The sequence below is a fragment of the Capricornis sumatraensis genome, chromosome 1, assembly GCF_032405125.1.
Source record: "Capricornis sumatraensis isolate serow.1 chromosome 1, serow.2, whole genome shotgun sequence".
Lineage (NCBI taxonomy): Eukaryota > Metazoa > Chordata > Mammalia > Artiodactyla > Bovidae > Capricornis > Capricornis sumatraensis.
Window position 1 is genome coordinate 136,644,845 of NC_091069.1, and position 11,607 is coordinate 136,656,451.

Below are 11,607 nucleotides of genomic sequence, written 5' to 3' on the forward strand. Positions count from 1 at the left end.
TGTGGTATTTAACATAAGAAACATCAAGCAAGGATAATAATAATGGCAAAGAATAAAAAAGAATTAAAATAAGCTGTCACGGAAGCATATGAACTCAGAAAAAAAAAAAATTAAAAAAAGAAAGTTGCTCAGTTGTGTCCTACTCTTTGCAATCCCATGGTCTGTAGCCTCCCAGGCTCCTCTGTCCACAGAATTCTCCAGGCAGGAGTACTGGAGTGGGTTGTCATTTCCTTCTTCAGGGGATCTTTCCGAGCCAGGGATTGAAACTGGGTCTCCTGCATTGCCGGCTTTCTTTACGGGTTGAGCCACCTAAGGGGTCAGACTTCTTTGCTAAAGGAAATTAATGAAATTCTGTCATCTTTGTTTTCAATTTGAGCAACCAAATTGATCATGGAATCTTGTACCCAAGTGAAGAATACAGGGGAGAGAAACATTTTTGGTGATTAGATAACTAGTTCAATGATGGGCACTTGAATTAAATGATCTTTAAGTAAATCACCACATTTGTCATTGTGATGGTGGATTCGGCTACTGAAGGAGAGAATATGAAATGATAAGGGAGAAAATCAAGAGCAGAAATCCAAGGAGCATCAACTTTTATGTAATAGACTGTACAGCAGAAATTCAAAAAGGATTCTGAGAAGAGTTAAAAGCAGTAAGACACACATAAAAACATTATAAAATAATTCAGAGTGAAGGGTGGAATGAAAGATCAGGGGAATCTATTTTCAGCCTATCTTTTTCCTCTCCTCTCTCATCAGTGGGCTCTGTGAATCCATCATCTAGTTAATTCTGTCTCTGAACTCTCAGGCTAATTTTTCAGATTTTCTGCCCCATTTAAATTATTTTACTCAGTACTTATAACATTGGTAGCGCTACATTGATAATACTGATAATAAAATGGGTAATATACTTCTACCAATTCCCGGTCAGGCAACAATTAACTTTTGATACAAAGTATGACATGGCAACAGATTCGCTTTGTTAGCAATGTTAACATGCAGTTGAGTCCATTTGAATATTCTTTTTTTTGGAAATAGAAAAAAGTAACAAACTGGTAAAATTTAAGATTCTTGGATATTTGTGACTGATTGATCACTGATAATTGTGGCATCCTGCATCATTCCAAAGTGATGTAGCAGTTGTATCTTGAGTCTCTAGAGAGTCAGAAAAGGAAAATTAAAATAGTGCTAGCTTTTTTTTTTTTCCTAATTACTTGAGACATATTGGAAATGGAACTGTTTTCTTTGCTTCTAAACATCTGTGACCTCCTTCAGTTTGTTAGCTTCATTTTGGAATGGTTTCTTTTATCTTACTTACTCACTCCTCCATGCTTCCTCCTTTTGACTGCCTATTTTAGAAAACTAATTTTCTAAAAGAATGTTTAGTTTGTAATGCGTGACTTCAAAACAAAGTGAAGAGCCTACAGTCCCAAAATGAATAGAATGAAGCATTTTCATTCTGGGAGCCACTTTTTCCTATATGTGTGTATATATATATATATATACATATATACATATACATATATATATATACATATACATATATATATATTTAATAATAGAGACAGCTACATGAATTGAATTTTCTGGCTTTTTCTTTCATGATATTAAATAGATTTTTTCCCATTAGAAAAGTAATTTGTATCTGGGATTAAAAACATAGTGATGGCTTTGACATGTGTATATCAATCAGATCCCTCCATCTTAAATTAGACCATAGTTAGGGAGACATAAGCTTCCAGCTTTATACTCTCCATCATTCTAGAATCCAGGAATGTAAGTGTTTGAAATCCTGGGATTGAAAATTGCCTTTTCATGGAGGATCTATGCAAGGAGTGTAAACTCAGCAAGTTTGATGGTGAGCTGTGACTGTCATACACATTTGTTCCGATATACTTATCCAGATCACATCATTTTGCCATTCTGATTGTTTTAGTTTAGAACTTTGGTTGCTATGATACTGTTGCATAAGGGAATGTGTCCTTTAATCTATATTTAGTGCCCAGAATTTTCATTAAAAAAGACACAGCTACTTATATGCATAATAGTTCAATGTATAGTGTGTCAAAGAATAGGAATAATTTAGGAAAGAAAAAGAGAGAAAGAAAGAGATGCTGTTGTTCCATAAGAAGCAAAAGGTACTTCTGACAAATCTATATACCAGAGGACTTGGGAAGCTCAGCGACTTATATCCATTGCTAAATACAGCAGACAAGCAGTTCACCATAATATCAGGAGACAATAGACAAAAGGACAAAGTTTTGACATTTGTTTTTTAGACAAAGTTCTTAAGTCTTTTTTTGTTAAGGATAGTTTGATTCCCTCTGACTCAGAGTGAATCATAGGGATAGATATGGTTGAGGCATTGTAGCTTTCCCCTATAGCATACTTCATCAAAAGAAAACAGAGGAAGGTATCAATTAAAAACATTTAAAACAGAAACTACTGGTAAGCTTTTATAAAAATAAATAACAAACTCTCACAATTTATTCAGAATTTTAACAGTAAAGTCATTTCTTATGAATATACTTATGATTGAAAATATTCTTATACTAATTAATTTTAACTGAGGAACAAACAATAAAACTCGTTTGGCTCTATCACCTTATTAAGAGGAATAGCTATAACAAAATTCTGAAAAGCACCAACTGGCCACATAATCTCTCATTTTCATAGAAAAGGTACTATTTTAATGTCATATAGTCAGTTTGAAACATGTAAATTATGACACGTGAAATGAATTGCCACTCCAGGCTCAATGCATGATACAGGGTGCTCGGGGCTGGTGCACTGGGATGATCCAGAGGGATGGGATGGGGAGGGAGGTGGGAGAGAAGTTTCAGGATGGGGAACACATGTACACCCATGGCGGATTCATGTCAATGTATGGCAAAAACAATACAATATTGTAAAGTAAAATAAATAAATAAAACTAAAAAAAAGAAAAAAAATAGTTATAGTTAGTTAAAACAATAACCAATGCAAAAAGTAAATCATGTGATAAAGAATTAGAACAGAACTGCTAACACTGTGCATGAACCACATTTAGATTTGACTTTGACTTACAAATAAAGATATTTAAATAAAAAATTTTAAGCTTGATTCTAAACTACACACAGATGTTATAATAAGTGTGGATCTAAATTAGAGTAAATAATTAGAGTAGAAGAGGTATATCATTGACAGAAGTCTTAATGTTTATTTTAGTATAAAATAATGAGAAAAACTCATATTCACTTTATTTTGAAATGCCAATTATAAGCTGTGGTGAAAATAGCATATGTTAATATACTATAGTACTTGTATTTTATTCAGAAAAATTGTAAGCAATCTTTAATAGGAGATACAGAAAGTTCATATTGCAATATATATTTCTGCTTCAAGAATTACTCTATATAAATAAAAACTATGTGAGAATATGAGCTGCACCTAAAAATCAGCCACTTAATTGTAGAATAGCTACCAGAATATTTTGAACACAATATATTATATATGAAGGAATAATTTACAAAGTGATTTATGTAAGTGCTACAGAATTTATTGTTATGTTTATTATTTATCAGAAAAATATGATGGGTTTTCTTTATCTACATCCAATGATATGGAAATTTTTTACATATTTCTAACAAATATGATTAATGAACAATTTACAACCCAGAACAATAGCATTCATATTTTGTTAGCTTTTGTAAAAAATAAAGTCTTCTAAACACATTATCCAAGTATCTTTTTGACTTTTATACATGCCTACTCTTCTAGAAAAATAAGAAGAAATATTAAATCTTAAAGTCTAATATAAGTCCATTATCATAATGTAAATACAGTGTTTTATGTCATTTCTTTTTTTTATGTCATTTCTAATTAAAACTACATTATCCGTGTTTATAAATTCTTTTGGAAGTGAATCTGCCCTATCTAAATAAGAGTCATTAGTCAGTTAGACTGGTTTCCTTGTCAAATTAATGTTAATATAGTTTTCACCCTTAATTCTGACTTATATCCACCCTCAACCTCCATAGGAAGTGTCTAAGCACCTAATAGCCAGTCACACTCTATAACTATAGAATGTGAACTTGAAAATCCACATAATACTCCTTGTAGCAAAAAAGAAAAAAATAATTTAGAGATTGTATTCTATTGTATGTAGAGGAATTAAATTTTTTTATTTAAATAACCTAAATTATATTTGGGCTTCCCTGGTGGCTCAGAGGTTAAAGCATCTGCCTGCAATGTGGGAGACCCAGGTTCGATCCCTGGGTTGGGAAGATCCCCTGGAGAAGGAAATGGCAACCCACTCCAGTATTCTTGCCTGGAGAATCCCATGGAGGGAGGAGCCTGGTTGTCTACAATCCACAGGTCGCAAAGAGTCGGACACGACTGAACTACTTAACTAACTAACTAAATTTTATCTGTTTTGAAGAAACATCCATGTGTCATATCAGTAGAGTGAATTAAAATTTTTCTCTCAATTTTTGGTTTCTATTCAGGTATTGATAATCCTGATTAAATATATCAGGGCTTTCTTCTGCCTTCAAATCTTACTTTGAGACTGAAAAGTAAGTGAAATGATTATCACTTCCTATGCTTGCAAGAAAAAAAAATGTTTCTCATCTTTCTTGAAATCTTTAGAGTTCACTTTTTAGGTCTGGGTTCATGATCCTGATTTTGAGAAAGAATAGAATGAAATTGAATCTTAAAGATATTTTCAGAATGATAAGCCTAATCTCTGGGATGATATGTTGATTGCAAGGCTCTAAGATAACCCATGATACTGTGTGCATAGCGACCTCCTAGTGGGCTATCACTGATCTAAAGTGAAGATGAATCTTACTCACATGATGCCACATTTCCCTGAAGAAAGAGAGCTTGGAAAATTAAGAGGGTAGCAGCATGGTATTTCAGTTATTCTCCACTGTGTTTTGTTACTTCATTATTAAACGTGAACAATTTTTTCCACTCTGTAATTTTAATGTCTAATGAATATGTTATAAATAACTTTATTCCTTCCTCTCCAGGTGTTTAATTATCACACAGCATAGGGGTCTTTTATACTGCCATTTTCCTTTTATACTTTATAATGGTATTAACCTGCCAGGACAATTATTTTAGATATTGTCCCCAAAATATATGTAACTCATTTTAACTTAAAATTAGTTCTTCCTCACAATTACCTGCCTCCCCAACACAATCTGTCTTTAAAATTTAGCGTAGGTGAAATCTACTGACATTTAAATTGTGATTAATGCTATTCGCACCCCAGGTTAAGGTTTTGTCTTTCTGCTTGTCAAAGTATGTCCTTACTGTTAAACTTGACTGGGATTCCTTACCCTGATTCACTTTACCTAATGTAATTTTATTATAATACAGTGTGTGAAAGCAGTCTAGACCTCTGATATCATCCCCACGTATCATTTCCAAAGAATGTGGAATTGTTCGCACTATTCTTCTTCTACAATAAACTTGTAAAAATAGAAAACAACTGTAGGTTTTTTCAAAAATTTTTTAATGCTTTAAAGTTTTTATTAGAGTATAGTTGATTTAGAATGTTAGTTTCAGGTGTACAGAAAAGTGAATATATATATATGATTCACTCATTTTAAGATTCTTTTCCCATATAGGTCATTGACTAAAGTTCCTTATTACTATCTATTTTATATAATAAAAGACTGCAGAATTTAGCTTAGAAGTTTAACATAAGAAAATGATGATAAATATTTCATAATATTTTCATAATGATAGATATCTTTTTCTTTAGTGATTGAGTTTTAAAAGTTCAGTCATGTATTATTTCAGTCAGTTATTAAACTTAAAAGTTTCATATTAAGTGCCAGGAAAGTCCCTGGAACTTTCACCAGATCACTGGAACTTGAAATCTCTCACCCTCAATACTTGATTTTATTGAATTTTGTGATCTGAAAAATAAAAGGGAAATATAATCAAAACATATGGCTATGGAGTATATACTATATAAACAAGTTACCAATGTAGGCTTTTTAGAGTAATACTTAAGAGTGGAGATTTTGCACTCAGAGTGTTGTTTTGTTCACTGGCTGTATGAACTTACACTAGATACTCTATAAAAATAAAATATAGTCTTATTTTATCTTATTTTTTCCCCTTGGGTTTTTATGACTTTTTAAAGAGTATGTATGACTTTTTAAAGAGCATTTTTTAAAATGACTTTTTAAAGAGTATGATATAACGTTGCCAACAGAGGTCCGTCTAGTCAAAGCTATGGTTTTCCCAGCAGTCATGTATAGATGTGAGAGCTGGACTATAAAGAAAGCAGGTCCATCTAGTCAAACCTGTGGTTTTTCCAGTAGTCATGTATGGATGTGAGAGTTGGACTATAAAGAAAACAGAGTTCTGAAGAATTGATGGTTTTGAACTGCGGTGTTGGAGAAGACCCTTGAGAGTCCCTTGGACTTCAAGGAGATCAAACCAGTCAGTCCTAAAGGAAATTGACCCTGAATATTCCTTGGAAGGACTGATGCTGAAGCTGAAACTCCAGAACTTTGGCCACTTGATAGGAAGAATGGACTGATTGTAAAAGACCCTGATGCTGGGAAAGGAAAAGGGGACAACAGAGGCTGAGATGGTTGGATGGAATCACTGACTCCATGGACATGAATTGAGCAAGCTCCGGGAGTTGGTGATGGACAGGAAAGACTAGCGTACTGCAGTCCATGGGATCTCAAAGAGTAAGACACTACTGAGTAACTGAACAGAACTGAAAGAGTATGGAGAGAATACATAGTACCCTGTATGTCTATGGCTCATGTGCAGTAAATAATCACTAAATGTAGCTCATAAAGCTGTCTCTAATATTTTATCTAGTTTTAGTGGTGTAACAAAATATGTTTGGCAAATTTAGAAACATTAATGGACAGTATTTTCCTATATTGTTAGTCTTTGTGGCTGTGTTAATATTAGCACCATAAAAAACAAACAACAAAGAAGAGCAAACAATACATTTTCATGTATGTAAAGAATTAAAGAAACATTTTGAAGCAGCTGTGAAAATATACAGCCATAAAGTGAAGTGAGTCTCTCATCCGCATTGGACTCTTTGCGACCCCATGGACACTATAGTCCATGAAATTCTCCAGTCCAGAATACTGGAGTGGGTAACCTTTTCCCTCTCCAGGGAATCTTTCCAACCCATGGATCGAGCCCAGGTCTCCCACATTGCAGGTGGATTCTTGACCAGCTGAGTCACCAGGGAAGCCCATTTAGGCAAAATGAAGAGTTTCTACCTGTATGTCTTATGTTTTGCTCTTGCCTAACTTCACTGCATGATTTAAGAATTTTAGTTTAAGCATATTTCATTTTGTTTGTGATCAGGGTCCTAAACATAAGCATATCAATTCTAGGGACATTATTCTGTATTCAAAAATATTTGCCACATAGGGCCTTTGCAGAAAGTTCATACGTTATAGACATGATGAATACATGGTACACTTACTATGTATTTCTTTAAGAAATTCTTGGTATGAAGTAATTTCTGGAATTTTCAAGGCTCTAGGATTGTTTTATTGTGACTGTTTCCCGAATTGTTAAAATTAAGTTCAGTTCAGTTCAGTTACTCAGTCATTCTCAACTCTTTTCGACCCCATGAACTGCAGCACACCAGGCCTCCCTGTCCATCACCATCTCTTGGAGTTTATTCAAACTCATGTCCATTGAGTTGGTGATGCCATCTAACCATCTCATCCTCTGTTGTCCCCCTCTTCTCCTGCCTTCATTCCTTCCCAGCATCAGAGTCTTTTCAAATGAGTCAGCTCTTTGCATCAGGTGGCCAAAGGATTGGAGTTTCAGCTTCAACATCAGTCCTTCCAATGAACACTTAGGACTGACCTCCTTTAGGATGGACTGGCTGGATCTCCTTGCAGTCCAAGGGATTCTCAAGAATCTTCTCCATCACCACTGTTCAAAAACATCAGTTATTTGGCACTCAGCTTTCTGTATAGTCCAACACTCACATCCATATATGACTACTGGAAAAACCATAGCCTTGACTAGATGGACCTTTGCTGGCAAAGTAATGTCTCTGCTTTTCAATATGCTGTCTAGGCTAGTCATAACTTTCCTGCCAGGGAGTAAGCATCTTTTAATTTCATGGCTGCAGTCACCATCTGCAGTGATTTTGGAGCCCCTCAAAATAAAGTCAGCCACTGTTTCCACTGTTTCTCCATCTATTTGCCATGAAGTGATGTGACTGGATGACATAATCTTAGCTTTCTGAATGTTGAGCTTTAAGCCAACTTTTTCACACTTCTCTTTCATTTTCATCAAGAGGCTCTTTAGTTCTTCTTCACTTTCTGCCATAAGGGTGGTGTCATCTGCATATCTGAGGTTATTGATATTTCTCCTGGAATCCTTGATTCCAGCTTGTGCTTCATCCAGCCCAGTGTTTCTCATGATGTACTCTGCATATAAGTTAAATAAGCAGGATGACAATATACAGTCTTGACGTACTCCTTTCCCAATTTAGAACCAGTGTGTTTTTACATGTCTAGTTCTAACTGTTGCCTCCTGACCTGTATACAGATTTCTCAGGAGGCAGGTCAGGTGGTCTGATATTCCCATCTCTTTCAGAATTTTCCACAGTTTGTTGTGATCCACACAGTCAAGGCTTTGGTATAGTCAATAAAGCAGAAATAGATGTTTTTCTGAAACTCCATTGCTTTTTCCATGATCCAGCAGATGTTGGCAATTTGATCTCTGTTCCTCTGCATTTTCTAAATCCAGCTTGAATGTAAGTTCACGGTTTATGTATTGTTTAAGCCTGGCTTGGAGAATTTTGAGCATTACTTACTAGCATGTGATATGAGTGCAACTGTGTGGTAGTTTGAGCATTTTTTGGCATTACCTTTCTTTGGGATTGGAATGAAAGCTGACCTTTTCCAGTCCTGTGGCCATGCTGAACTTTCCAAATTTTCTGGCATGTAGAGTGCAGCACTTTCACAGCATCATCTTCCAGGATTTGTAATAGCTCAACTGGAATTATGCTAGTGGCTCAGATGGTAAAGCATCTGTCTGCAACACAGGAGACTCAGGTTCGATCCCTGGGTTGGGAAGATCCCCCGGAGAAGGAAATGGCAGCCCACTCCAGTATTCTTGCCTGGAAAATCCCATCACCTCCACTAGTTTTGTTTGTAGTTTTGCTTCCTAAGGTCCACATGACTCCTCATTCCAGAATGTCTGACTCTAGGTTGACACCATTGTGATCATCTGGGTCATGAAGGTGCCTTTTGTACCATTCCTCTGTGTATTCTTGCCGCCTCTTCTTAATATCTTCTGCTTCTGTTAGGTCCCTACCATTTCTGTCTTTTATTGAGCCCACCTTTGCATGAAAAATTCCCTTAGTATCTCTAATTTTCTTGAAGAGATCTCTAGTCTTTCCCATTCTATTGTTTTCCTCTATTTCTTTGCACTGATCACTGAGGAAGGCTTTCTTTTGTCTCCTTGCTATGCTTTGAAATTCTGCATTCAAATGGTATATCTTTCCCTTTCTCCTTTGCTTTTTGCTTCTCTTCTTTTCATAGGTATTTGTAAGACCTCCTCTGAGAACTAAAAGCAAGAGAGTTAGTTAAATGTAATTTTCTGAGAATTTTAATGTTTCTGCTGAATCCTATTTACTTTCCTATTCCTACATCATATCCTTGATATCATGGAAGCCTTCTGATTTCTTCCTTCACTTCTGTCTCTCTAAACTGTACCTGTGATGCCTTCATTGCAGCTTGTGTCATATCCCAGTCTTTCTTCACCTTCCAAAGCAAAGGCTCTACTGAGAGGAATCCCGTAGTCCACTTCAAGTCAGTATCACTTGAGGAAGTAGTGCTCAAAGGAAGGAAGGTACTTGATTACCATGTTCTTTGTGCCACAATGATTTCTTTATGTTGATGTTCTCATATTTGTTCCTAGCATTGGCCTAGTGGTGGTATATAGAAAAGGGAGCCATAATATTAATATATTCATGTCTGACTCTTTTGCGACCCCATGGACTTTGCCTGCTTAGTCGTGTGTAAGCCTATAATGCTCCCTGCCCTCCCAAGGCGTGTCTCTCCATGGGATTCCCCAGGCAAGGATACTGAAAAGGATTATCATTTCCTTCTTCAGGGGATCTTCCCAACTCAGGTATTAAACTCACATCTCCTAAGTCTCCTGTATTGGCAGGCAGATTCTTTACCACTGAACCATATGGAAAGTCTCTCTCTCTCTCTCTCTCTATCTATCTATATATATATATATATATTCACATATGTATACTGCTGAATATACACATATAATACACATATATATGGAGATTCCCAGGTTCCTCAGTGGTAAAATATCAGTGAATCCTGTCTCCTTCCCTTAATGAGGTATGTGGTATGTAACCCAATTAATGCAAGAAATGAAGGCAACTTGAAAATTGATTTACATGTGCTGTTTATTTTATCTTTCTTTTCAAACTTAAACCCAGGATCAGCCTGTGTGAAACTTTGGAAACTACCACTAGAACTACTAACATGTAGCTTGCTAATCTCTTCATAAAGTGGATTCATTGATAAGTACATTAAAAATAGCTTCAATAATCAGACTCTTTCTGTTTACTTTAGGTGGTGTTTGATAATTTACTTGAGTAAATTCGTTCTCAAATGATTGAAATTATTTCAAATTCTTTCAACATACACAAAATACATAGGGAACAAGACAGCCTGGGAAAGTGCTAGGTCACAGTGCAAAAAATAAATTAACATACTATACTGCTGACCTTTGACAAAGCAGAGAATCTGCTTATTGGTTGCAAAGATTTAACTGTGTAAATCTGTGTGCACCTGTGTGTGTGAGTGTAAGCCTATGGATTGTATGTCCTTTAATTCTGATCCTGAAATACTATGTATTACCATTTTTTTTCTTTTTTACTATGCAATTCACAATGTGATGTTATCAAAACTGAATCAGGGAATAGCATAGCTCTTTAGCATCCTTTGTATCATGTAGTTAAGTTGTATTTTGTATACATAATAATGTATACAATACATGATTAATTATAGTAGATTTTTCATGAAGATAACAATTCACTTCTCTCTGATGATTCTTTCTGTTAAGCTCATGATAATATGATTCTTATTCTAGTGTCATGGAGGGAAAACTCTTTCCTTTGCCTAGCTTTAATTGTTTCTCAAAAAATAATTATAATGTTCTTTAACATGAAAAATTCCTTCAGCAGCCAATGCAAATGACTAATGTGACTAATAAAGTGTGCTAAGTTTCAGGAGACACTGCTAAAACTTGAGCCCCAAATCTCTTGTCTGCATTCATATGTTGTCACAAGTAGGCATCTCTTATGTTACTTTAATGATGAAGCCTTTGTTGAACTATAAATGAAGTCAGCTTATAACTTACCTTCACCCAGGTTTTCAAATTGTTGAAGTAATACATTTTACTAACATGTTCCTTGTATGAGAAAGTTCTACAATTTTAAGAAAACTGCATATCTATATAACCTATTAAATGTTCTGGTTTTCATGCAATTGATTTTATTGAGTAAATGATTCATTGCTGTCTTTTCATTGTTTTTCCTAAAATACCTGATGATAAATCAGTCTCATTGCTT